General features: G+C 41.6%; 2 long non-coding RNA genes across 3 annotated transcripts; both read right to left on the bottom strand.

The window, feature by feature from the left end:
- Positions 1-21,913: 21,913 nt before the first annotated feature.
- Positions 21,914-23,023, bottom strand: LOC110903366. Its single transcript, XR_002571873.2, has 2 exons — positions 22,331-23,023; positions 21,914-22,245 (listed from the first exon to the last, which is right to left on the bottom strand). It is a non-coding gene; the product is annotated as an uncharacterized LOC110903366 (long non-coding RNA).
- Positions 23,024-23,231: 208 nt separating this feature from the next.
- LOC110903365 lies at positions 23,232-26,083 on the bottom strand. 2 transcript variants are annotated; one of them, XR_004873965.1, is made up of 5 exons: positions 26,004-26,083; positions 23,880-23,959; positions 23,748-23,795; positions 23,380-23,452; positions 23,232-23,303 (listed from the first exon to the last, which is right to left on the bottom strand). It is a non-coding gene; the product is annotated as an uncharacterized LOC110903365 (long non-coding RNA). The 2 variants fall into 2 exon arrangements; XR_002571872.2 differs by lacking the exons at positions 23,232-23,303; positions 23,380-23,452 and having other exon boundaries at positions 23,459-23,795.
- Positions 26,084-27,921: the final 1,838 nt, after the last annotated feature.

Raw genomic sequence — 27,921 nt, 5'->3', positions numbered from 1 at the left:
CACACACACGTATAAAAGCATTAAAATTATCCACACTTGAGTTCGATGATTGATTTGATTAGCTTGATTATTGATTGACTAGCTTTATTGCATTGTTACTTCCTATCATTCACAGTCGGTCGTTGATTCACAGTTCGATTATCGGCCGATCAGTTTGATTATACAACACCTACTCCAAATAATATGAAAATCAAAATGAAACTAAAATGAAATTAATCTTTATTGATCTTTAATTCCAATAACAGTCAACCCTTGACTTTGACTTTGACTTTGGGAAAACACGGGGTGTTACAGTCTCCCCTCCTTTAGGGAATTTCGTCCCGAAATTAGGCCGAGAACCGTACATCGCCGTGTGATTTTACCAATTTGATGCTTCAGATCTATCTGAATAACTGCGGGTACTTGGCCTTCATGTCACTTTCGAGTTCCCAAGTGAACTCCGCGCCTCGTTTGCCTTCCCATCGTACTTTTACAATAGGAATGCGAGAGCGTCTGAGTTGCTTGGTCTGTCGGTCCATGATTTCGACAGGCTTTTCCACGAAGTGTAGCGTCTCATTGACCTGAAGATCGTCGAGTGGTATTATTGCGTCGTGGTCGGCTACGCATTTTCGAAGGTTTGAAATATGGAAGGTCGGGTGGACATTGCTGAGTTCCTCCGGTAATTCGAGTTTGTAGGCAACTTTACCGATCCTTTCCAGAATCTTAAAAGGTCCAACAAATCGAGGCGCAAGTTTCCCTCTTTTGCCGAATCGGACTACTCCCTTCCAAGGTGATACCTTTAGGAGCACGTAGTCGCCAACTGCAAATTCGCGGGGCCTGCGTCGTTTATCGGCGTACATCTTTTGTCTGTCCCGGGCCTTCACCAAGTTTTCCCTTATCTGGTGGATCTTGTCAGTCGTTTCTTGCAGAATCTCGGGCCCAGTCAATTGTGAATGACCGACCTCGTGCCATACAATAGGCGAGCGACATCTCCTACCATACAAGGCTTCGAAAGGTGCCATTTCGATGCTGGAGTGATAGCTATTATTGTACGAAAATTCGACCAACGGTAGGTGTTTGCTCCAACTACCACCAAAATCGATAACACACGCACGGAGCATGTCTTCAATAGTACGAATTGTTCTTTCAGTCTGCCCGTCGGTTTGCGGGTGGAATGCGGTACTCAAATTCAGCGTCGTACCAAGAGCTGCTTGAAAAGTTTCCCACAATCTCGATGTAAACCGAGCATCGCGATCAGAAATGATGTCTCGAGGCGTACCATGATTCTTAATGATCTCGTCGGTGTAGATTTGGGCTAACTTGGCCACCTTATAGTCTTCTCGTATTGGCAGAAAGTGGGCTGATTTGGTTAGACGGTCGACTATAACCCAAATACTGTCGTGACCTGATGGCGTGGTCGGAAGCTTAGTTATGAAATCCATAGCTATGCTTTCCCACTTCCATACGGGTATCGGCGGTTGTTCGAGTAAGCCTGAAGGTCTTTGGTGTTCAGCCTTGACTCTTGCACAAGTTAAACAGCTACCAACATATAGAGCAATATCCCTTTTCATCCCAGGCCACCAGTACTTGTAGCGAAGGTCCTGGTACATTTTATCCGCACCGGGATGAATGGAATATCGGGATTTGTGGGCTTCGTTCATGATGATCTTTCGCAAATCTGTCCTCCTCGGAACCCAGATTCGGTCCAGATAATAGAATATCCCGTTGGCTTTGCTCACGAGCTGAGTTCCATCGTGATAGATTCGTTCTTTCTTCAACGTACGCTCGTTAAAGCAAGCGTGTTGTGCTTCGCGGATGAGGGCTTCGAGGTTATACTGAGCCTGGATGTTTCGAACACTTATCACGTAATTCTTTCTGCTGAGGGCGTCTGCAACTACATTCGCCTTGCCTGGGTGATAACGGATCTCACAGTCGTAATCGTTGAGGAGTTCTACCCATCGGCGTTGACGCATATTGAGTTCTCTCTGGTTAAAGATATGTTGTAGGCTCTTGTGATCGGTGAAGATCGTACACCTTGTACCATACAGGTAGTGTCGCCAAATCTTTAAGGCAAAGACAACTGCGCCTAGCTCGAGGTCATGGGTTGTATAGTTCTTCTCGTGGACTTTGAGCTGTCGAGATGCGTAAGCTATAACCTTGTCTCGTTGCATGAGAACACAGCCAAGTCCAAGGTTTGAAGCATCACAATAGACAACGAAGTCATCGCTTCCGTCCGGCAGTGTAAGAACTGGTGCATGGCACAGCATGTGTTTGAGGGTTTGGAAAGCAGTCTCCTGCGCGGTTCCCCACACAAAAGGCTTGTCCTTATGAGTAAGGGAGGTAAGCGGTACAGCAATCTTTGAGAACCCTTCGATGAATCGCCGGTAGTAACCAGCTAATCCGAGAAAAGAGCGAACTTCTGACGGATTCTTTGGCGTAACCCATCCCTTGACTGCCTCAATCTTTGCAGGATCAACGTGTATACCCCGACTATTCACAATGTGACCCAGAAATTGAACTTCCTCCAACCAGAACTCACACTTGGAGAATTTGGCGTAGAGTTGGTTTCCCTAAAGCAACTCGAGAACCAATCGCAAATGCTGCGCATGTTCGGCCCTCGATCTGGAATAGATCAGGACATCGTCGATAAATACAATGACGAAACGGTCTAAGAACGGTTTACACACGCGATTCATCAGATCCATAAAGACCGCGGGTGCGTTGGTCAAACCAAAAGGCATGACAACAAATTCGTAGTGGCCGTATCGGGTTCGAAAAGCGGTTTTGGGTATGTCTTCCTCTTGAATCCGCAACTGATGGTAGCCTGAACGTAGATCAATCTTGGAGAAACACTGAGCACCTTGTAATTGGTCAAACAGATCATCGATTCTTGGTAAGGGGTATCGGTTCTTGATGGTCAGCTTGTTCAATTCCCGGTAATCGATGCACATTCGGAACGACCCGTCCTTCTTTTTGACGAAAAGGACTGGTGCGCCCCATGGAGAAGTGCTCGGGCGAATGAAGCCTTTTTCAAGTAACTCTTGGAGTTGGTTTGAGAGTTCTCGCATCTCAGATGGAGCGAGTCGATACGGAGCTTTGGCCACTGGGTTGGCTCCTGGAATAAGGTCGATTCGAAAGTCGATATCCCGACTTGGAGGTAATCCAGGAAGATCATCAGGGAATACCTGAGGAAATTCTCGGACAACGGGAACATCCTTGACTTCAACTTTCCTTTTCTTGTCCGTCTCTGCTACAACAATGTTGGCCAAGAAGGCTCGATATTCCTTGCGGAGATATTTGCGAGCTTGAAGACATGACATGAGCTTTAGATCTTTTGCAGTAGTTTCACCATAAACACATAGAATATCACCACTAGCTAGCACAAAACGAATCATCTTATCGGAACACACAACTTCAGCATGGTTTTCACGAAGAAAGTCCATGCCTACTATGACATCGAAACTTCCGAGCTGCATTGGAATGAGATTAATCGGGAATATATGATTGTTGAGCTCGAGAGTACAATCACGGAGCACAGAATTGACAGCAATGGTTCTTCCGGTAGCGACTTCTACTTCGAAGGGTGACGAAAGATAAGAGCGCTTACGTCTAAGAAGCTTCTCAAATTCAAATGACACAAAGCAGTTATCGGCTCCAGTATCAAACAAACATGATGCATATATACCATTCACAGGGAACGTACCATTGACCACGTTGTTATCAGCTTGGGCCTGGCGTGCGTTGATGTTGAAAGTTCTGGCGTGAGCGGCTTGTTGTTGGGGCTGCTGTTGTTGTTGCTGGGGTTGTTGGGCTTCTTGTTTCACCACTCTGTTCGGGCACCGGTTTGCGAAGTGGTTAGGGTCACCACATGCAAAGCAGGTCCGAACATTGTTTGCCGGGGCCTGTGCAGCTTGAGGAGCTTGAGGAGCTTGAGGAGCAGGTAGCAGGGCTTGGTTAACAGCGGCTTGAGCTTGCGTTTGACGAGGACCATAGCGGCAATTTGCAGTGAAATGCCCGTAAACGTTGCAGTGGGCACAGTAACGGCAGGCCACACCCACCGGGTGATGATAAGAGCATGTAGCACAGAGTGGGTGGGGGCCGGTGTACGCACGCTTAGCCGGCGGCGCATTGATCACTGGCGCAGTGCGCTGTGGTTGTTGCTGTTGTGGCGGTACTGACTGAAGAGGAGCAGCATTGGTTGCGGCGGCGCAACTCTTGTTCTTCTTTCTTCTTCTCGAGGACTTGGAGGCTTGAGCAGTAGGGTTGTCGGTTGATGCGGCAGTAACTTGATGCAACGACTTGGATGGCTTATCCCAGACACCAGCCTTAACTCGCTTGTCATTAATCTCGGCAGCGAGTAGGTAGGTTTCCTCGATTGATGCGGGTTTGGCGGCGAACACAAAATCTGCGACACAATCCGGAAGAGCACGGATGTATTTCTTGATGGTCATCTCGGGAGTCTTGACCTGGTCTGGACAGATAATGCTCAGTTGTTTGAAACGGGCGGTGAGACCAGCGTTGTCGCCCTCTTTCTGCTTGATGGTCCAGAACTCATCCTCCAACTTTTGGCGTTCGTGGGGAGGACAGAACTCGTCCAGCATGATAGCCTTCAGTTCCTCCACGTCAGCTCGTAGGCAGCGTCGTTCCCGCGCTTATTCCTTTCGGCTGTCCACCAGTCCAATGCCCGCGACTGGAAGACACCGGTAGCATTGAGAGTTCGAAGATGATCCGGGCATCCGCTTTGACGAAGGGTAACTTCCACAGAGTCAAAACCAGTGAAATAAGCCTGTAGGGCCCTCTTCACCGGTGAACTCCTTCGGTCCACATGCCTTAATTGCTTGAAACTGAACGGAGCTTTGCTGGATTCAGTGAGGGTTCGGGATTCTTCCGACGACTTGCTGGTGTTTTCGTACAACCTCACTGACAGCTTTTGCTACAGACCTTGAGATGAGCTTGGCGAGACGTCGGTCTCTCTTTTCCTGACGGGAAAGGTTTTGGCGAGTTTCTTGATGATGACGACATGGTCTGCAATAGACATCGCCATAGGGCTCACACAACGAATTCGAATCTCGCACGTCTTAGTTTACTAAAGCTTAGATCACGTCGCATCTCACGTCACGTAACACATATAAACACATAAGCACATAATCATAGGGCACATAAGCACAGAAGCAATTAGAGCAATAAGCATTAGCAAATAGAGCACTTAATTTCTAAACACGACGCACTTTATCACAGGGCTGTCAGAAAACAGAACCTAAAACACAAGTCGAGTGTCGTTGTTTGCATATCGGATAGCATCACATGTATCGTCTAACTAGTCGTATAGCGTAGCAAGCACACTGGTTTCGTTTAGATCACATCAACAGGGGTTTGAATCGAGATACAACAAGTCACGGCAGATTGATAACAATGGAGCATCAAGATCTTAAAACACAAAGGATTATAAACAAGAAGGATTTGGAAGGACTAACCATGCACAACTAAATGTTGTCGTCACTTTCGCCAGGGAACATGTTTTGAGATCTTGGCATTATGAAGCGCTCCCAGACAGTGGTCAGGTGTGAATCCAATTGGCTGGGATAAATAAGTCGAATATGCAAGGTTGGTTCATAGCTCAGATTTCCTTGTGACAGGAAATTTTCTATTACGGTTTAGCTTGATTGATATTTCCTTTGTTGAAGAAAAGCCAAATGATTGCAACAATTTGTAGAGGCAGAATTTTCACCTAATCGAAGACTTTGGGGAGCGGAAAGATAGTATGGGAACACAAAAACAGGCAATAACTGGTGTCTTTTAAACATGTCTAGGTCTTAAGACAGCGATGAAGATCGTTTACCTAATGCCAGATGTTGTCACGTCACCCCAACCGATGGCGGAATCATCGGGGCGCGGCACTGAGCGAAACAGATTGTTCAGAAGTTTCCACAACAACTATCATACAATTCAGTTATATAACACGTCCCATACCGTGTCCCAAACAATAACAAGTTATCATAGAAATCAACTAAACAATATGGGAACTGTTCCGACAACTCAGATTCTTAATTATTACAGACCGAATTTAAATATTGTTTTAAGACTTCTAGACGGCTAACTGTAGATCTTACTGACTACAGGTGCCAGTACAAGATCTACAGATAATTATGGCCCTGGAGCAGGTATGTGGACACTGTCCTAAGGTCACAGGCTCCTAGAAGCTTATTATTGCCTCGCTTCCCTAGCACGCTAGTAGCTTAAACACCTGTCACATACGTTAAAATAAAAGTCAATACATATAATGTAAAGGTGAGTACACAAGTTTGATATAGCATAATAAGTTCGAAAAGTTTGCGCATAACCAAGCACGTACACAAGGGCAAACGATGCATGTAAATTATCAACATGGGACCATCGATACCAACGACTTCGGGTTGACTGTCCGAGACAGTTCGCAATACATGATTACCACTGTAATCCATGCAAGTAATTGTCCTTAGCAACCCCCGTGTGAACGGGTGCTGAGTCCAAACTATAGTACTACGTTGCTAAAGCAGGTAGATAGCACTCCACGTGTAAACATAATAAACAGCAATCATTTAGTCAAGTAATACATGCAAGTAGGTTAGCGTTCAAATAGTTTGTGTTGTTCGTGAATTTGATAGATTACGTATGTAACACCCAAAAGTGCTGAAAGCAAAAAGGGATCGAGTATACTCACAGTGGTTGATCGTGGATTGAGAGGAGCACTGAGAATAGATTAGCCTGAATAGTTCGATAACAATACAATGAGTAATGCGGGAAAAGTGAACAGTGGAAACTGGATCGGATAGACCATTCGATCGGACGGCTGTTCGATCGAGTGGGCTGTTCGATTGGGTTAAAGTCCGTTCGAACGTCCCGTTCGATCGGCCGGCTGGCTCGATCGGCTGGTTCCTTCAAGTGGATTGTTTCTTCCTTTGATGTGAAGGATGTGTTTGTGTATGATGGTTTGTACTACCTTTCAAGTTGGCCGATCGAGCAGCCCGTTCGATCGGTTGGTCCAACCGATCGGTTAGCAGCTGAGGTTTGGCAAAGTGTCACTCGATCGGGTGGCATGCTCGATCGGGTGACATTCCAATGTTTCGAAAAGGTTAAGTGTTGAAGTATAGTATCTCATGATTCGAGCAGTAATGTTCAATCGAGTGGCATAGTCGATCGAACAGTACCTCGTCAATACTACACTTTTGTGAGTTGGTGGGTCTAAGTGCTAGTCGATCGGTTAGCCCGGTCGATCGGCTGGTGTTGTTCGATCGGTTGGGCTGTTCGATCGAACAGCCTAGCCGTTCGGCCAGCTTCTCGATTCGGTTAACCTATCACTTAACACTTGGTTATTCCCGTTAATTGTTGATGTTTTAGAGATATTTTGACTACGAGTTGAACCACAAAGCTGAAGTCCCTACTTAGTCTACTGACTCGAGCAGGAATCACCCAAGCTCGGCCAGAGGCGGTTTGGAACTTAAGTTTAACGTTTAACCCGAAATCGGTATATCTCTCGGTAGAACCCGAATCTTGCACCATGTGTTTGTTTAGAATGGTTTATAAATCGGTTCAAGCTTCGTTTTCACCGGTTTGAGTGTAAAAGAGTTGAAAGATAGATGAAAACCCATCTTCCAATCCTTTCCCACCGTGAAATGTTAAGATCTTTGGTAGATTTTAGGTTATTTATGTGGAAATCGGTTAGATCTAAGCTATTCATGGTGGAATGATGTCAAAACTTAGTGTTCTTGAAGAACACTTGATGACATCACCCAAGAACACCTAGATCTTGGTGATTTCATGGATGAAATCCAAGTTTTGAAAGATAGAAAGATGGAGAATCGATTAATGAACAAAAACGTACAAGGATTAGAGCGAAATACTTACCGGTTTGAGAGAAATCTGAGATTTAGTGAGAAGAAGAGGCTGGTCGGTCAGAGCTTTTCCAAAAGTGGAAAGTTTGACAAGGACAGCCCTATTTATAGGCTTCCAAAAGAGGAAAGGGTCAGCTGATCGAACAGCATCCCTGATCGAGCGGCTGCCCGATCGAACAGCCTGTTCGATCGGCTAGCCTGTTCGATCAGGTTGCCCTGTTCGATCGGCTTGCCTGGTTTTGAGTGTTTCGCGACGATTTTTGATATTTCGAGTTCGATAGTTGAGGAGTAGAGTAGGATAGAGTTTCTATTCAATTACTTTCAGTAGTAGTCGGGACTATATTTAACATACCAGCATCCTTACAACCTATTTTCAGAGTCGGTTTCGATTGAGTTTGATTATCCTTCGATTCTTGATTGATTTGATTGATTCACCACACCCTTTAACATAAAGTAAGCATGCACAAGTAACACGTAAGGCACACACACACGTATAAAAGCATTAAAATTATCCACACTTGAGTTCGATGATTGATTTGATTAGCTTGATTATTGATTGACTAGCTTTATTGCATTGTTACTTCCTATCATTCACAGTCGGTCGTTGATTCACAGTTCGATTATCGGCCGATCAGTTTGATTATACAACACCTACTCCAAATAATATGAAAATCAAAATGAAACTAAAATGAAATTAATCTTTATTGATCTTTAATTCCAATAACAGTCAACCCTTGACTTTGACTTTGACTTTGGGAAAACACGGGGTGTTACAGTCTCCCCTCCTTTAGGGAATTTCGTCCCGAAATTAGGCCGAGAACCGTACATCGCCGTGTGATTTTACCAATTTGATGCTTCAGATCTATCTGAATAACTGCGGGTACTTGGCCTTCATGTCACTTTCGAGTTCCCAAGTGAACTCCGCGCCTCGTTTGCCTTCCCATCGTACTTTTACAATAGGAATGCGAGAGCGTCTGAGTTGCTTGGTCTGTCGGTCCATGATTTCGACAGGCTTTTCCACGAAGTGTAGCGTCTCATTGACCTGAAGATCGTCGAGTGGTATTATTGCGTCGTGGTCGGCTACGCATTTTCGAAGGTTTGAAATATGGAAGGTCGGGTGGACATTGCTGAGTTCCTCCGGTAATTCGAGTTTGTAGGCAACTTTACCGATCCTTTCCAGAATCTTAAAAGGTCCAACAAATCGAGGCGCAAGTTTCCCTCTTTTGCCGAATCGGACTACTCCCTTCCAAGGTGATACCTTTAGGAGCACGTAGTCGCCAACTGCAAATTCGCGGGGCCTGCGTCGTTTATCGGCGTACATCTTTTGTCTGTCCCGGGCCTTCACCAAGTTTTCCCTTATCTGGTGGATCTTGTCAGTCGTTTCTTGCAGAATCTCGGGCCCAGTCAATTGTGAATGACCGACCTCGTGCCATACAATAGGCGAGCGACATCTCCTACCATACAAGGCTTCGAAAGGTGCCATTTCGATGCTGGAGTGATAGCTATTATTGTACGAAAATTCGACCAACGGTAGGTGTTTGCTCCAACTACCACCAAAATCGATAACACACGCACGGAGCATGTCTTCAATAGTACGAATTGTTCTTTCAGTCTGCCCGTCGGTTTGCGGGTGGAATGCGGTACTCAAATTCAGCGTCGTACCAAGAGCTGCTTGAAAAGTTTCCCACAATCTCGATGTAAACCGAGCATCGCGATCAGAAATGATGTCTCGAGGCGTACCATGATTCTTAATGATCTCGTCGGTGTAGATTTGGGCTAACTTGGCCACCTTATAGTCTTCTCGTATTGGCAGAAAGTGGGCTGATTTGGTTAGACGGTCGACTATAACCCAAATACTGTCGTGACCTGATGGCGTGGTCGGAAGCTTAGTTATGAAATCCATAGCTATGCTTTCCCACTTCCATACGGGTATCGGCGGTTGTTCGAGTAAGCCTGAAGGTCTTTGGTGTTCAGCCTTGACTCTTGCACAAGTTAAACAGCTACCAACATATAGAGCAATATCCCTTTTCATCCCAGGCCACCAGTACTTGTAGCGAAGGTCCTGGTACATTTTATCCGCACCGGGATGAATGGAATATCGGGATTTGTGGGCTTCGTTCATGATGATCTTTCGCAAATCTGTCCTCCTCGGAACCCAGATTCGGTCCAGATAATAGAATATCCCGTTGGCTTTGCTCACGAGCTGAGTTCCATCGTGATAGATTCGTTCTTTCTTCAACGTACGCTCGTTAAAGCAAGCGTGTTGTGCTTCGCGGATGAGGGCTTCGAGGTTATACTGAGCCTGGATGTTTCGAACACTTATCACGTAATTCTTTCTGCTGAGGGCGTCTGCAACTACATTCGCCTTGCCTGGGTGATAACGGATCTCACAGTCGTAATCGTTGAGGAGTTCTACCCATCGGCGTTGACGCATATTGAGTTCTCTCTGGTTAAAGATATGTTGTAGGCTCTTGTGATCGGTGAAGATCGTACACCTTGTACCATACAGGTAGTGTCGCCAAATCTTTAAGGCAAAGACAACTGCGCCTAGCTCGAGGTCATGGGTTGTATAGTTCTTCTCGTGGACTTTGAGCTGTCGAGATGCGTAAGCTATAACCTTGTCTCGTTGCATGAGAACACAGCCAAGTCCAAGGTTTGAAGCATCACAATAGACAACGAAGTCATCGCTTCCGTCCGGCAGTGTAAGAACTGGTGCATGGCACAGCATGTGTTTGAGGGTTTGGAAAGCAGTCTCCTGCGCGGTTCCCCACACAAAAGGCTTGTCCTTATGAGTAAGGGAGGTAAGCGGTACAGCAATCTTTGAGAACCCTTCGATGAATCGCCGGTAGTAACCAGCTAATCCGAGAAAAGAGCGAACTTCTGACGGATTCTTTGGCGTAACCCATCCCTTGACTGCCTCAATCTTTGCAGGATCAACGTGTATACCCCGACTATTCACAATGTGACCCAGAAATTGAACTTCCTCCAACCAGAACTCACACTTGGAGAATTTGGCGTAGAGTTGGTTTCCCTAAAGCAACTCGAGAACCAATCGCAAATGCTGCGCATGTTCGGCCCTCGATCTGGAATAGATCAGGACATCGTCGATAAATACAATGACGAAACGGTCTAAGAACGGTTTACACACGCGATTCATCAGATCCATAAAGACCGCGGGTGCGTTGGTCAAACCAAAAGGCATGACAACAAATTCGTAGTGGCCGTATCGGGTTCGAAAAGCGGTTTTGGGTATGTCTTCCTCTTGAATCCGCAACTGATGGTAGCCTGAACGTAGATCAATCTTGGAGAAACACTGAGCACCTTGTAATTGGTCAAACAGATCATCGATTCTTGGTAAGGGGTATCGGTTCTTGATGGTCAGCTTGTTCAATTCCCGGTAATCGATGCACATTCGGAACGACCCGTCCTTCTTTTTGACGAAAAGGACTGGTGCGCCCCATGGAGAAGTGCTCGGGCGAATGAAGCCTTTTTCAAGTAACTCTTGGAGTTGGTTTGAGAGTTCTCGCATCTCAGATGGAGCGAGTCGATACGGAGCTTTGGCCACTGGGTTGGCTCCTGGAATAAGGTCGATTCGAAAGTCGATATCCCGACTTGGAGGTAATCCAGGAAGATCATCAGGGAATACCTGAGGAAATTCTCGGACAACGGGAACATCCTTGACTTCAACTTTCCTTTTCTTGTCCGTCTCTGCTACAACAATGTTGGCCAAGAAGGCTCGATATTCCTTGCGGAGATATTTGCGAGCTTGAAGACATGACATGAGCTTTAGATCTTTTGCAGTAGTTTCACCATAAACACATAGAATATCACCACTAGCTAGCACAAAACGAATCATCTTATCGGAACACACAACTTCAGCATGGTTTTCACGAAGAAAGTCCATGCCTACTATGACATCGAAACTTCCGAGCTGCATTGGAATGAGATTAATCGGGAATATATGATTGTTGAGCTCGAGAGTACAATCACGGAGCACAGAATTGACAGCAATGGTTCTTCCGGTAGCGACTTCTACTTCGAAGGGTGACGAAAGATAAGAGCGCTTACGTCTAAGAAGCTTCTCAAATTCAAATGACACAAAGCAGTTATCGGCTCCAGTATCAAACAAACATGATGCATATATACCATTCACAGGGAACGTACCATTGACCACGTTGTTATCAGCTTGGGCCTGGCGTGCGTTGATGTTGAAAGTTCTGGCGTGAGCGGCTTGTTGTTGGGGCTGCTGTTGTTGTTGCTGGGGTTGTTGGGCTTCTTGTTTCACCACTCTGTTCGGGCACCGGTTTGCGAAGTGGTTAGGGTCACCACATGCAAAGCAGGTCCGAACATTGTTTGCCGGGGCCTGTGCAGCTTGAGGAGCTTGAGGAGCTTGAGGAGCAGGTAGCAGGGCTTGGTTAACAGCGGCTTGAGCTTGCGTTTGACGAGGACCATAGCGGCAATTTGCAGTGAAATGCCCGTAAACGTTGCAGTGGGCACAGTAACGGCAGGCCACACCCACCGGGTGATGATAAGAGCATGTAGCACAGAGTGGGTGGGGGCCGGTGTACGCACGCTTAGCCGGCGGCGCATTGATCACTGGCGCAGTGCGCTGTGGTTGTTGCTGTTGTGGCGGTACTGACTGAAGAGGAGCAGCATTGGTTGCGGCGGCGCAACTCTTGTTCTTCTTTCTTCTTCTCGAGGACTTGGAGGCTTGAGCAGTAGGGTTGTCGGTTGATGCGGCAGTAACTTGATGCAACGACTTGGATGGCTTATCCCAGACACCAGCCTTAACTCGCTTGTCATTAATCTCGGCAGCGAGTAGGTAGGTTTCCTCGATTGATGCGGGTTTGGCGGCGAACACAAAATCTGCGACACAATCCGGAAGAGCACGGATGTATTTCTTGATGGTCATCTCGGGAGTCTTGACCTGGTCTGGACAGATAATGCTCAGTTGTTTGAAACGGGCGGTGAGACCAGCGTTGTCGCCCTCTTTCTGCTTGATGGTCCAGAACTCATCCTCCAACTTTTGGCGTTCGTGGGGAGGACAGAACTCGTCCAGCATGATAGCCTTCAGTTCCTCCCACGTCAGCTCGTAGGCAGCGTCGTTCCCGCGCTTATTCCTTTCGGCTGTCCACCAGTCCAATGCCCGCGACTGGAAGACACCGGTAGCATTGAGAGTTCGAAGATGATCCGGGCATCCGCTTTGACGAAGGGTAACTTCCACAGAGTCAAACCAGTGAAATAAGCCTGTAGGGCCCTCTTCACCGGTGAACTCCTTCGGTCCACATGCCTTAAATTGCTTGAAACTGAACGGAGCTTTGCTGGATTCAGTGAGGGTTCGGGATTCTTCCGACGACTTGCTGGTGTTTTCGTACACCTCACTGACAGCTTTTGCTACAGACCTTGAGATGAGCTTGGCGAGACGTCGGTCTCTCTTTTCCTGACGGGAAAGGTTTTGGCGAGTTCTTGATGATGACGACATGGTCTGCAATAGACATCGCCATAGGGCTCAACACAACGAATTCGAATCTCGCACGTCTTAGTTTACTAAAGCTTAGAATCACGTCGCATCTCACGTCACGTAACACATATAAACACATAAGCACATAATCATAGAGGCACATAAGCACAGAAGCAATTAGAGCACATAAGCAATTAAGCAAATAGAGCACTTAATTTCCTAAACACGCACGCACTTTTATCACAGAGGCTGTCAGAAAACAGAAACCTATAACCACAAGTCGAGTGTCGTTCGTTTTGCATATCGGATAGCATCACATTGTATCGTCTAACTTAGTCGTATAGCGTAGCATAGCACACTGGTTTCGTTTAGATCACATCAACAGGGGTTTGAATCGAGATAGGATAGCAACAAAGTCACGCAGATTGATAACAAATGGAGCAATCAACGAATCTTAAAACACGTAAACAGGTAAATCATATAAAATCAACAAAGCAACACTCAAAATCGGAAAATGGTTTGTCTGCGGCTACTAGACTTTGACTAACCATGGCAACTTAACTATTCACAGTTGACTTGTCGTCACTTTCGACTCTAGGGGACATGTTTCTGCCTCGATTCTTGGGCATTATGCATGCGCATTCTAGGCCATACTCGTGAGTTCAGGTCGTTGGAGTCCGTCAATTGCCTTGGCGAGATAAAATAAAGTCGGAATAACTGCCAAGGTTAGGGTTTCACCCCTAGCTCAGCAATTTCTTCCTTGTTTTAAGAAAATCTTAGAGGAAAATTTTCATCAAATTACGGGTTTCAGCCTTGATTTGGTATAATTCTCCCCCCGTTTGTTGATAGAAAATCGCACAAAATGATTGGCAACAATTTGTAATTTAGGCAGGAATTCGCGGGTTTCACTCCTAATCCCGTCCAATACTACAAAATTTGGCTCGGAGTTCGGATGTAATGATAGAATAGAAGGAAACAACATAAAATAAGCACATAAACTTGGTCTCTTGGTTCCTAACTATAGTCTAGGTCTCTAAGACAGCGATCCGGACTAGATCGTGTCTAACCTAATTCCCTATAGTTATGGCTCTGATACCAATCTGTCACACCCCAACCGATGGCGGAATCATCGGGGCGCGGCACTGAGCGAAACAGATTGTTCAGAAGTTTCCACAACAACTATCATACAATTCAGTTATATAACACGTCCCATACCGTGTCCCAAACAATAACAAGTTATCATAGAAATCAACTAAACAATATGGGAACTGTTCCGACAACTCAGATTCTTAATTATTACAGACCGAATTTAAATATTGTTTTAAGACTTCTAGACGGCTAACTGTAGATCTTACTGACTACAGGTGCCAGTACAAGATCTACAGATAATTATGGCCCTGGAGCAGGTATGTGGACACTGTCCTAAGGTCACAGGCTCCTAGAAGCTTATTATTGCCTCGCTTCCCTAGCACGCTAGTAGCTTAAACACCTGTCACATACGTTAAAATAAAAGTCAATACATATAATGTAAAGGTGAGTACACAAGTTTGATATAGCATAATAAGTTCGAAAAGTTTACGCATAACCAAGCACGTACACAAGGGCAAACGATGCATGTAAATTATCAACATGGGACCATCGATACCAACGACTTCGGGTTGACTGTCCGAGACAGTTCGCAATACATGATTACCACTGTAATCCATGCAAGTAATTGTCCTTAGCAACCCCCGTGTGAACGGGTGCTGAGTCCAAACTATAGTACTACGTTGCTAAAGCAGGTAGATAGCACTCCACGTGTAAACATAATAAACAGCAATCATTTAGTCAAGTAATACATGCAAGTAGGTTAGCGTTCAAATAGTTTGTGTTGTTCGTGAATTTGATAGATTACGTATGTAACACCCAAAAGTGCTGAAAGCAAAAAGGGATCGAGTATACTCACAGTGGTTGATCGTGGATTGAGAGGAGCACTGAGAATAGATTAGCCTGAATAGTTCGATAACAATACAATGAGTAATGCGGGAAAAGTGAACAGTGGAAACAGGATCGGATAGACCATTCGATCGGACGGCTGTTCGATCGAGTGGGCTGTTCGATTGGGTTAAAGTCCGTTCGAACGTCCCGTTCGATCGGCCGGCTGGCTCGATCGGCTGGTTCCTTCAAGTGGATTGTTTCTTCCTTTGATGTGAAGGATGTGTTTGTGTATGATGGTTTGTACTACCTTTCAAGTTGGCCGATCGAGCAGCCCGTTCGATCGGTTGGTCCAACCGATCGGTTAGCAGCTGAGGTTTGGCAAAGTGTCACTCGATCGGGTGGCATGCTCGATCGGGTGACATTCCAATGTTTCGAAAAGGTTAAGTGTTGAAGTATAGTATCTCATGATTCGAGCAGTAATGTTCAATCGAGTGGCATAGTCGATCGAACAGTACCTCGTCAATACTACACTTTTGTGAGTTGGTGGGTCTAAGTGCTAGTCGATCGGTTAGCCCGGTCGATCGGCTGGTGTTGTTCGATCGGTTGGGCTGTTCGATCGAACAGCCTAGCCGTTCGGCCAGCTTCTCGATTCGGTTAACCTATCACTTAACACTTGGTTATTCCCGTTAATTGTTGATGTTTTAGAGATATTTTGACTACGAGTTGAACCACAAAGCTGAAGTCCCTACTTAGTCTACTGACTCGAGCAGGAATCACCCAAGCTCGGCCAGAGGCGGTTTGGAACTTAAGTTTAACGTTTAACCCGAAATCGGTATATCTCTCGGTAGAACCCGAATCTTGCACCATGTGTTTGTTTAGAATGGTTTATAAATCGGTTCAAGCTTCGTTTTCACCGGTTTGAGTGTAAAAGAGTTGAAAGATAGATGAAAACCCATCTTCCAATCCTTTCCCACCGTGAAATGTTAAGATCTTTGGTAGATTTTAGGTTATTTATGTGGAAATCGGTTAGATCTAAGCTATTCATGGTGGAATGATGTCAAAACTTAGTGTTCTTGAAGAACACTTGATGACATCACCCAAGAACACCTAGATCTTGGTGATTTCATGGATGAAATCCAAGTTTTGAAAGATAGAAAGATGGAGAATCGATTAATGAACAAAAACGTACAAGGATTAGAGCGAAATACTTACCGGTTTGAGAGAAATCTGAGATTTAGTGAGAAGAAGAGGCTGGTCGGTCAGAGCTTTTCCAAAAGTGGAAAGTTTGACAAGGACAGCCCTATTTATAGGCTTCCAAAAGAGGAAAGGGTCAGCTGATCGAACAGCATCCCTGATCGAGCGGCTGCCCGATCGAACAGCCTGTTCGATCGGCTAGCCTGTTCGATCAGGTTGCCCTGTTCGATCGGCTTGCCTGGTTTTGAGTGTTTCGCGACGATTTTTTATATTTCGAGTTCGATAGTTGAGGAGTAGAGTAGGATAGAGTTTCTATTCAATTACTTTCAGTAGTAGTCGGGACTATATTTAACATACCAGCATCCTTACAACCTATTTTCAGAGTCGGTTTCGATTGAGTTTGATTATCCTTCGATTCTTGATTGATTTGATTGATTCACCACACCCTTTAACATAAAGTAAGCATGCACAAGTAACACGTAAGGCACACACACACGTATAAAAGCATTAAAATTATCCACACTTGAGTTCGATGATTGATTTGATTAGCTTGATTATTGATTGACTAGCTTTATTGCATTGTTACTTCCTATCATTCACAGTCGGTCGTTGATTCACAGTTCGATTATCGGCCGATCAGTTTGATTATACAACACCTACTCCAAATAATATGAAAATCAAAATGAAACTAAAATGAAATTAATCTTTATTGATCTTTAATTCCAATAACAGTCAACCCTTGACTTTGACTTTGACTTTGGGAAAACACGGGGTGTTACAAATGTAAACCTGTTACAACTCCTCTTGCAACTCATTTTAATTTGTCAAAGAAAGATTGTCCTCAAACAGATGAAGAGGAAGAATACATGAGCAAAGTTCCATATGCAAACACTGTTGGGAGTCTGATGTATCTCATGGTCTGCACAAGACCTGATATTGCATATGCTGTTAGTGTGGTGAGCAGGTATATGGCTAATCCTGGTAAAAATCATTAGGCAGCAATGAAATGGATTCTCAGGTATTTGGCTGGTACAAAGAAACTTGGTTTAAAGTTTGAAAATCATGCTGAAAAGGAGAACATGGTCAGTGGTTATGTTGATTCAGATTATGCAAAAGACAAAGATAATGGCAGATCAATAACTGGTTATGTGTTCTCAGTCATGGGGAATGTGGTGAGCTGGAAGTCTCAGTTGCAGCATGTTGTGGCACTATCCACAACTGAGGCTGAATTCATATCTTTAACTGGAGGGGTAAAAGAGTCTTTATGGTTAAAGAGTATGGTTGCTGATTTGGGAATCAGGTTGGATGGTGTGGAGGTGAATTGTGATAATGAAGGTGCTGTTCAGTTGTTGAAGAACAGTGTTTTTCATGAGAGAACCAAACACATCAATGTGAAGATGTTTTGGATCAGAGATGTGGTAACTTCTAAAGACGTGGTGGTCAAGTGGGTTGGAACAGATGTTAACCCAGCTGATGTGATGACCAAGGCTTTGCCAGGTGCAAAGTTTACATTTTGCTTTAACTCATTAAGTTTAGGTTAAACTGAATTGTTACTTAGGTGGAGATTGTTGAGAAAAGTAACATTTCAGTTATAACCACTGATGAGTTCTGATTAAATAATCAAACCACTGTTTGAGGTTAAACAAGAAAAACAGCTGATGGAACTCTAAGCACTGCTTGTGATCAAACACGGATGGTGATTAACAGCTGAGAGTAACAACTGATGATGGTAAAACAGCTGCTGTTGAAATAAGCAGTAGATAGCGAATCAGTAGTTTGAACTGTTGTTGAGGAGTAGATCAGTGATTGAGGTATTGGAGAGCAGTTGTTTAGATACAAGATCTGATACTTACATTCTTGTAAGTTCAGGGGGTGTTTGTGGAAATTCTTACAACGGATAGTTGTAACTGAATTTTGGGCGTTTAGTATAAATAGGGGTTTGAAGTAGTGTGTAGATAGTTCATTACTTTCAAATTCTTTGTAATTCTTTTCTTGTAATTCAATTTCTGATTCAATAAGATTCAATCGTTAATCGTTGATTCAATTCTCTGGGTCAATTTCTGGGTTGTTTTTCTAACACCGACACAAAAACATATAATAAATCCGACACGAAATGGACCAGTTGAGACTGAGACTGATGCTAAATGGGTTAAAGTCGTATATGGGTGAACAAGACTACCATGTTTTATACACGGGTAGCATCTAAGTTGAGCTTCCTCAGACTATGTGTTATGGGGCGTTTTATAGAGGTTTCAAGAGGAAAAAAGGTTGTGCCACGTAAGCAACCATATCTCAGCTTCTTCGAATAGTGTCCCTATTCTGGTTACCATGCCCCTAATCCCCCGCCTCAAGTTCGCCTTCTTTACCATTTCACCTGGTCTTCAAATTGTATAACTTTTATTTTCTTTACATAATTTTACATATATCTTATTTATTTTGTTAATTTTTTATTTATTTATTCTATGTTATTCGAGACTACCTTATTTTTCGAATTCACAAAAACCAGCCCGATAAACACTCTTCGAGTCCTCATGACTTTAGCACCAAAATTGTACTTCATGTAGTTATTCTTATTATTCAAATATTTATGTAGTTGCCGATATTTTTTTCAAATGTTGAATCATATCCAATTTAAGAAGTTGAGATACTATTTGGCAAAAGTTTCAAAACCATTAATGATAACAGAACCAAACACTACCCAAACAGCCAGACTTGGAATCAAGATCTGTGATTACGCATGCGAACACAAACACACATAAGATCTAATAAAGAACTAGTTTAATACCCGTCCGTTGGACGGCTTACGCTAACAACGTAACAAACAAAGATAATGTATATTGAGTGTGTTCGGGAACACTTCTCCTTTTCTTCTTTACCATATCCTTTTTTGAAAAGGTTGCAACCATCTAAATTTTCTTTTTCTTCTTTTCAAACCACTAAAACTCATTCTCAAAACACATTATCCAAACACTACAAAGGGATAGGGCCTGTGAGATCTGTTGTGTGTAGATCAGCCCCTTTATCCATCGAAAATAGTATATATTCTAAGTTTAGAACATCAGAATGTGAAGAAAAGACTTCCACATCATCAGACAAAAGGGTGGGTGGTGGACTTGTATATGCACCATTTTAAGTTAGCATAGACTGGTATACCTTCAACAAACCCATTTATAAAAAGATTGATAAACAAAAGCCAAATCATCAGGATTTGAATTAGCTAGTTACATGTGGACACGAAATACAAGAAAATGTACAGTCCTTGAAGAACAACAAAGCGTGGAAGCGAGTCATCAATTTCTAAACCATTAGGAGGTGGTGGTTCTCCAGGTAGTGCGATCCATCTCTATCTAGCGGATTAGACAACTTTTTAAAGTAAAAAAAACATAGTAAGATATGGACAATCAACAGCATATGATCTTGCGATAGATGCTTTCAACAAAGATCAGAAAAGAGAGTGCATAGGGATTATAATATTAAACATTAAAACTAAACTACCTAGTGCTAACATATACTTATATATGATGTTTCCAATTGAGCTAATGTGCTGAATATATTATAGTTAGAGAAAAGATCCTTTAAACTTCAAGTACCTGGTTAGCCATCAATACCTCTGCATTGAAGGAAACAAAATAATTAAAGAAGAGAACAAAATCAAGATTTAAGGATAAAAAATAAAGTGGAGTACAAATATCAGTAATAGAATGTTCTAAAATAGGGGTGTGAATTTCTGACACGACCTGAATCAAACACAAAATTCGCGGGTTTGGGTTTAGTCTAAACGGGTTCGGGTCAATTTTAGGTTGAACCCGCCAACCCGTTTAGCTAAACGGGTAAGGTTCGGATCAACCCGGTCGGGTTGACGGGTTGACCCGTTTAACCCATTTCGATAATATTATATTTTTTACAATATCTTTTATGTTATAAACTAAATTTGGTGTGTATTATATGCTATACTTATAACTTAAAAATAGAAATTGACATAAGATTTTATGATTTTAATGTAATTTTATTATCTAATTTGTGTTTTTTTAGTAGATGTAAATTTTAATATATTCATTTTTGAAAAAAAAAATAAAAAATAAAAAAATTCGGGTTGAACGGGCCGGGTTCGGGTCAGCCTGCGAATATTCGGGTCAGGTTCGGTTTCATATGTATGAAACGATTTTCGGGTTCGGGTTCCTCTAAAATTTTCGGGTTCGGGTTGGGTTGAACCCGTGAACACGACCCGTTTAGCACCCCTATTCTGAAACAAAGACCCACATACCTTTTTTGTACCATACACTCTATAAAGATAAGCATATATCACGGTTAACCACAAGCCAGAAGTCTGCGACAATATTAAAAGGAACAAAAGTTATTACAAAATAACAATGTTCATGCAGAAAGCCCCCAATATACTCTGTAAAATCAGTAGGTCCTTGTCTTCTATGCAACTATGTATTGCGTTTCAAGAATGTGTGTGGCAATTATCTGTCCACCACAAGGCAACTTCGATTGCTTGTGTTTGCTTAAGAGCCTTAAAATCCTCAAAGAGAACATTAGTAGTAGAGATATTTGGGAGTGGGGTATTTGTAACAACTTTTCCGTTTGATTTAGCATATGGTTAAAAAATTTACAAAGAAAAGCAATCCTTGGGTTAACATGCTGTACTTTATTAAGGCAATCGGAGCAATCTCGAACAATATTCCTTGTTATATGTGTCAGCTTCATCCGCACCTGTACTGGTTTCAGTTGATCCGACAACCAAAAATAAAAAAATTTAAACTTTCGGTTAAAAAAATCAAAATTCAATGATACCTTCAATCAAATACGAACCAATCCAAGAAAAACTAAAAGAAAGAGCATAATAGCTATGATACTTTCAAATATGAACAAAAGCCGACCTGTGATCGGGAGGCTCAACGACGAGGATTGCAGGGATTTCTTTTATTCTTCAAGAATAATTCAATTGAAAATAGAAATTTTGTATGTGGCTTGTACATTATATAACAATACTGAAGTGATACCACTACCCAAGTTTGTAGGAGGATTAAGTTGAATTGTAGAGATCATGGGTAGGAAAAGGTGGAAGTAACCACCAGCTAAGCTAAGAAAACCGTAAATAACCGCCCTGAACCGCCATAAGAGCAGTTATTTTTGGGAGTTTAATACCCGTCCGGCGGACGGGTCACGTTGAACAACGTAACAAACAAAGATAATCAATATGAAGTGTACACAAATTTAAACAATTTTACACACAAAAGCACCATTCTCTTATTTATAAAAGGAAAACGAACGTCAACAACTTACAACCACAAATCCATAGAAAGTAAAAATGGTACTCTCAGTCTCAGCACTACATCAGTTATTTATGCAAAATCCCACGAAGTGTGAACTGTAGATAAGATACAAGAGTAAAGATCAAGAGATACTTTTAAGCTAGAGGGGACAATTTCGTCAAGGGGTTAAAGTTAAAAAGTACAACTAAAAAGGAACCGGACCAAAAGGGTCATAGATCGAACGGGTGATTACAACCTCTTAAGTTATTTTATTCGAAAAAGGTGATCATGATACAGCAATAGTTATGTAACTAATTCAGCAAAATAACTATTTACAAAATTAAATATATTTATAAAAAGTGTTGACTTTTCAACCCAACACAGATGCTAGTCAATCTTTAGAGCTTGTCTGCCGAATAGATGCTACTCATAGTCTTTTAAACCTACCGAATGAAAACACACACCTTGATGCGTCTTGGGGATCTTCAGTAGACCAAGAAAGCATGCCTTTGAACTCTTGCATAACTTTGTCAATCTCATCAAGACCACATTTCAATATACGAAACTGTATATTGCAAAAGATGACAACACAATATTAAAACTAAATTATAAACATCATATAAAAAGATAAATAACTTTAGCTATTATACATGAGAAAGGAGGACAATTGACTTCGCTTTCGTGTACTATCTTGACTGATAGGTCATACTGTCCCTTACTATTATTGCCACGAATCGCACTTCGTAAGTTGAATAAAGTACGAAACCTCCGAAGCATTCCTTGAACTAGCCTAATCTTTTCCACACCTCTAGTTAAAAAGTTTAAAGATGTTTTTCAAGTAGGGGTGCAAAGAACGATTAGCCATCGAAGAAACTCCTTGGATGGAACGACACACATATGAGGTCCCTGAGTCCCTTATCTTCCTGCAGCATGGCAAAGATTGCATACTTCCAAAAGATAATCATCTTCTTTCTGTTTAGAAAAAGAAGATATATTTACAGTTAACAAAGAAATGAATATAATATGCTTCTACGACTATAATAGACACTATAATTTGTATGTTGCTATATCATTATATCACGTTAGAGGAAATATAATGTTACATTCTAATCCCTCTAATATAATATAATAATAAACTATGTCTAATACTTGTTAAACAAATTGTGCTAATTTTAGAAGTCATGGCTCATATAGCAAGAAAAGAGTAACTGACTGCCTGGCTTAATTAGCATCACTTAACATTGATAGCTTAATAATTCAAGTAAAAAATGTTCCCAATATCAAAAAAAAAAAAAAAAAAAAAAACACTTTGTCACCAGGAAGTGGTTGCACATGTTCGTGACTTGGAGCATCATGCTAAAATAACTCCTCAGTAGCCAATGTCTTTACTAAAGCCTGCAAATGAGAAGAATAATCTGAATGTGTTACTTCTTAGAATTCTTGAAGATGAAATTTACACTTCTGGTTTGAAAATATAGCAGTTTTTCAACCATTTAAATTGGGTCGATTTGGGTTTATTTTTATTTCATATGCGCCAAATAAAAATACTTACCTAAGTGAATGGGTCAAACGAGCTGAATGTCATGTTGTATGCCCGAGACATCAACAATACATCTAAGTAACCTACATAAAATAAAAAAAGATCACACGAAGGTGTAAAACATTTAAAAAGATAGCTGCAATACAAGTAACCACTCACATTCCAGAAACTTGAAGATAGCATTTGGACCAATGCTAGACAAAGTTTTAGAAGTGTCAAGATTTTTAACTTCCTGTAATTGGAAAACCCCATTAGAAGTGTCAAGTCAGTGAATGAATGAACCAAACCATTATACTTAATTCAGACTGCAAAGCGTCATCGGCTTCGTGTCTACCATCAACATATGTCTTCGACATATAACTAAGCCAAAGAGTCCAGAGTATTAAGAGCACAAAGAAACTAAAAAGTAAGAAAAATCTGAATCTTAGACTTTTAGACGGACTTGGTTGCATAAAAAGTATACCCATGTGCGAGTCAACTACCCGTCCAGCTTAAATAAGGATATCATATAAGAACCAATCACTTACTCTTTCACCCAAATTACATGTACAAATCCAAATTAAATAGCCTTGTTCCTGCAACTCATCAAGTGACAATTAATGTGTAATTAGATAAAAAGTATAATGATGATATAAAAAAACAGCAAGATAAGAACATACTTGACACCGATTCTGTTCGGCTTCACGTTATAAGATCTAATGTAAGCCTTCTCTGATGTTCCACTCAATCTTATTGCAGTCTGCTGACCAAATAGCATTTGATCAAATAGTTATTACAAATATATAATCACTTTGATCCATGATTAAAGAGTGTCAATTATCAACCTTAGAATTGAAACACTAATATTATACTTGATGTGCATGAAGTGTGTTATATTTTTGATGTATATTTAAGCCCCTTTTACACTTTTAGCCAAGTTTTAAATTTATAAAACACGATATTTACTAACACTAAACACACATATGGGCAAGTGCACCCATCGTGGACGTAGTATAGTGTTGGTAAGATACCGAGGTCGTCCAAGGACACAAGAGCTTTTAATACCGGTTTATCCTCAACGTCTAATCAAATCAAAAAGTGAGAAAAATGTTTTTTAAACTAAGAAAATAAAAAGTAACTAAATGTTGAAAAATAAAATAAAATAAAAAAGATAGACAAGATGAATCACTTGGATCCGACACGTGTATTAGTATAACCTTTGATTATTTTCGCACTTTTGCACTTGTTTAAGAGATTATCTTAGTTATTGTAGTAGGCCCCTCTTTTGAAGGCGACGTTACCCTCAACCCAGTAGTTTGAGTCAGCAAGGATACAATCCTAAAGGGTCGGATTATTGAAAGATAATGAATTAAGTTATTAATGCAAATTGTGGTAGGCCCCGCTTTCGGCGGTGACGTTACCCTCGGCTAAGTAGTCTGAGTCAGCAGGGATACAGTCCTAAATAGCCGGGTTATAGTATTAATAGTAGTTAACTTATGAGGGGGTCAAAGAGTTTGGATCCCCGCCATCCAATACCTATGGGCATTGAAGGAGATCCTACTAAATTTGACCCAGGTCCCAAGCAGGACCTCTAAACGCTAAACAAGGGCAAGACCCTTACGAAACCGTTCCCTTAACCCCCGACCAGGTAGCCAACATACCTCCATATAGACCGTGGAGATATGAATGGTGAAAATCTTTTATTTTATATAGACAGTAAAATAATGCCAAGACACCACGGACAAACGATAAGGAAAGATCACCTTCAACATAAGCAACTAATTATTAAAGTCATTAATACAAAACCAAATAAAAAGTGCAAAAGATTGAAAATAAAAAGTATTATACTAAACACTTGTCTTCACCAAGTGATGTAAGAGACTTAGGCAAACATGGCCTTGATTGTCAAGAACTCTTACGATCAATCTTGGATCCCGAGACGACTCACACACTCTACGATGGACAATGGATGATGGTGGTGGGTGATGGTGTTATGGTGGTGGTGGGTGGTGGATGAAGTGTGAGAGAGGTGGTTTGCCAAGGGATGAGATGGAATGAAACCAAGCACTCCTATTTATAGGCTGAACAGAAGGCTGGGCACGGCCCCGTGTCCGCTGGACACACCCCCGTGTCCGTCTGACACTCTCTCTCCTCATTAATTGTAATTCGCAATTACAATTAATGCGCCTGCTGTACTTTCACCACGCCCCCGTGCCCGCTGGACACGGCCCCGTGGTGGGCAATGGAAGCTTCTATAAGTTTGTCTTTTATGCTGCTTCTTGGGCACGGCCCCGTGCTGGCTGAGCATGGGGCGTGTTCAGACTTCTGCTTTCTCTTCTTTGCTTTGGAGGATGCCGTTGAGGGTCCGGGCAGTCTACTTTTATTCCTTTTCTTGTATTTATGCTAGAATTAGTTGTCTTTTTGCTTCTTTTGTGAATTTGAGCTCATTTCATCCTGAAAATACAAAAGGAAGACAAAAACACTCTTTTTCCAACATTAGTACTTAAAAAGGGTTAGTTTTATGCCTTAATTGATGTGATTTATATGTTGCATTTTACACACATCAATACTCACGATTCCAATTACACAGATATTAGAAACAACAATTAACAAAAGAAATTGATTATGAATATAAACTTGCACGTTCATATTATCAGCAATCACTAGATACATTATCGATTTACAAATCTTCCCCATATTAGGAAACATTGAATAAATTAGGTCAGACAAAACACTGGTCAGTGAAGTGAAGTCGACTGTAAATGAAAATGATGCAACACGAGTGAAAATTAGGTTTAACTTACAATTTTGGCACTGGATGAATCGAATTGAAGATCAGTAATGTGACGGAGCTCAGCGGCACTACGAACGACTTGGTCCGATTTTAAAAGCCCTAGAAGCACAACAACGTGAAAGTTTCAAGAAACAACAAAACCCCTTTTATTTAATTAAAGCTCCAAATTAGATTTACCTTAAATCACGAGAGGGAGACGATGACTGATTAGGGATGAATCGCCAATTTCTAGAGTGGGTTGTGGGAAGCTTGGAAGAAGATCCAATGTTAGAATTTTGAAAGCCGATGATTGGATCTAGTGAGATGATCATCCAATTTGTGTACAGAGGAGAAAGAAAACCTGGCAATGGTGGGGGTGGAGGGTTATAATGGGTGGCTTAGGTGGTTGCGGAGGAGAAAGCGGGGCGTGGGGGATGGGGATTTATAATGGGTGGGGGGAGAGGTTGAAGAGAGAGTGGGGAGTGGGATGGAAACCTCTAATAACCTCTCAAAACTTACAAACTATTCTGCATAAAAATTAACCTCTATATAACCACCTACTTATTATGGTTAGGATTTAATCTTAGAAACAGCCGTCAAATTTGAACGGCTGAGATCATTACAAAAACGGTTATTATCCTCAATATGGCGGTTAACTCATCATGAACAATAGTATAATAATAATGGGCAGGAAATTTATGAGGTAACCCTTAAAGTTGTGGAGATAATGGGTAGGAAAAGGTGGAGGTAACCAATTGCTGGAGAAACCGCAAACAACCGCTCTAAACCGCCATGGGAGTGGTTATTTTTGGGAGTTTAAAGGGTCAAGATTTATTTTCAGCATGATCCAATGGACAAGAATGATTTGAGAAGTAACTTCCACTTAATGGGTTCCATATATATATATATAATTAGAAAAGAGACGGCGGTTGACTGGTGACGGTTTGATAAAGGTCGTGTAAAATCTCTTGCGGTAATATAAATATCTATAAACTATAAAAGAACGTATAGTGTAGGGGGATGTTAACTAATTCATCATAATCCACTCATCGAGTTTCAATCAAAATTAATTTTTACTGAGACGTCTCTCTAAGGTAGTGGAGCCGTGGAGGTCGTATTTACAACGTCTCACTAATAAGGTAACAATTATCTCTTTTTGTTTTACTAAAAATATTGGTAGTAATCACCAATACGGCAATACGTCCACTATGGATTATCACACAAATGAATGTTTACAAGTGTCTACAAAATTGCTTACAACCTCATTTCTTCTCTTAGAAACTTAATCTTTGATTCTTGAACATGAAATATATTCAAAAGTAAACATCATTTTTGAGAGTAAATGCTAGAAAAATTGTATCAAAGAAAAGATTGTATGCATCTTGCACATGATGTCACAATTGACCATGTATTTATTGTGCATCAACCGTCGAGTATCAAGTTCTGATTTGTTTGACTTTTTGTATTCAAATCCAATTCCGTGTTTCTTCCACTTGAAAATTAAAGTCATTCTTGACTTTGTCAACTTGAAAGCAATGTGAACTAGTTGACACCTTTTGGATAATTTAAAAAGTTAATTACACAAATGGGTCCTGTAGTTTATACATAATTTCGCCTTTGGGTACTAACTTTATTTTTTAACAGATTTAGGTTCTATGGTTTCAATTTTGTAACACCTTTGGGTACTAACACTAAAATTAGTTAATTAATGACTAAAATACCCTTGCATTTTTTTAAGTTTATCAATTTAACATATTTGGGTACTAACACCTAATTTTATTTAAGTTTAAATCAATTTTACAAAATCTATTTATTTTTTTATTTTCATTTTTTTATTATATCTCTTAATTAACATAAATTCTATTTATTTTTTTTATTTTCATATTTTTATTAAATTTCTTATTTAACATAAAATCTACTTGTTGCACCAGTATTTTTTTAAATAGATT

Source organism: Helianthus annuus, chromosome 12 (genome assembly GCF_002127325.2).
Source record: "Helianthus annuus cultivar XRQ/B chromosome 12, HanXRQr2.0-SUNRISE, whole genome shotgun sequence".
Classification (NCBI taxonomy): domain Eukaryota; kingdom Viridiplantae; phylum Streptophyta; class Magnoliopsida; order Asterales; family Asteraceae; genus Helianthus; species Helianthus annuus.
This window is presented reverse-complemented; position numbering and strand designations above follow the sequence as displayed.